Source organism: Cyphomyrmex costatus, unplaced genomic scaffold (assembly GCF_001594065.2).
Source record: "Cyphomyrmex costatus isolate MS0001 unplaced genomic scaffold, Ccosl1.0 scaffold219, whole genome shotgun sequence".
Classification (NCBI taxonomy): Eukaryota; Metazoa; Arthropoda; class Insecta; order Hymenoptera; family Formicidae; genus Cyphomyrmex; species Cyphomyrmex costatus.
Genome location: NW_017276246.1, coordinates 1752954 through 1754174, shown reverse-complemented (window position 1 = coordinate 1754174; position 1221 = coordinate 1752954).

Below are 1221 nucleotides of genomic sequence, written 5' to 3'. Positions count from 1 at the left end.
TTTTTTTTTTTTTTTTTTTTTTTTTTTTTCCCCCCACTATCAACGTTTCTCGACCTACCGTTCGCGAATATTTAGTTACCGTGGTGAGTCGTGCTCGTTACCGTTTCATCTCGCATTACCGGGTACGTGCGACGATTCCTTGAGCCTTCTCCGTTTACACATCGATTGTCGATACCTCCGGCACGTTGCCTTGTTGTTACGGTTTTACTTGCCACGCTCCTTCACGTGGAATTACAATTAATTTAAGAGGCATTAATCGTTCCCTCTTGAGCGCCATAATTGGCGCGGATGTTAAATGCTCGCCGTGACTTGTAGTTGCACGTTATTGCGAGAAAGGTACTTTTACATTATAAATATAGTTTATTTTATTTACAATCTTGCTATCTTTTCAAATATTACATTTATTATTTTATGCAAATAATGTTATATAGATAATAATGTTATAAAGAAATCTAAGGATAAAATTACTTCTTATATCTAATTCTTTATATATAATTATTCAATTAAGAAGCTTGTATTCTGTTAAGTACAATTTTATATTTATTGTTTAAGTTTTTAAGACGCGAGCAAGACTTGCTTTTACTTTTCCTAAAAATGCATTTTTCATATAAAAAAAAGTCAAGCGTATAAAACAGGAGAAGAACTGACGATAATGTTCGTTGGACATAAATTTATTTGATTAATTTTTGTTCGGTAAATTAGAATAGTCGATCGAGCATTTGACTGATGCTGACTAATCATTACTCGAATAGCGAAAGGGTTAAAAGGCAAAGCCGTGAATAGTCGACGAACGCAAAGTTCTCGAGTAGACCAGTCTGCCGACAACTTCTCACTCGCACTTCTTGAACTTCAAGGGATCGCTCAGTACTCTCTTCCTTGTTCTTAAAAGACTTCCTCCCTTGCTAATGGTCTGCCACTTGTACTTCCGTAACCGGGATGTATATTGCAGTTTCTTCTTCATAGTAGAATTTGCGTGTAGACCAAAGTGCAACCGGGCGTATACGTTGCGAAATACAAAAATCTAAAAGATTGTAATATGATATTTTTTATACTTGTAAAAAGACTTGAAATGAGTAAAAGAATATTTGTCTTATATTTCCATGCAATTTTCAGTTCCACTTAATATTACATGTCACAAAAATAAAACTATAATATTGTTTAATAATTATTTAAAAAGCTATGATATATTTTATTATAACGCTAAATACAAAATAATGGTAG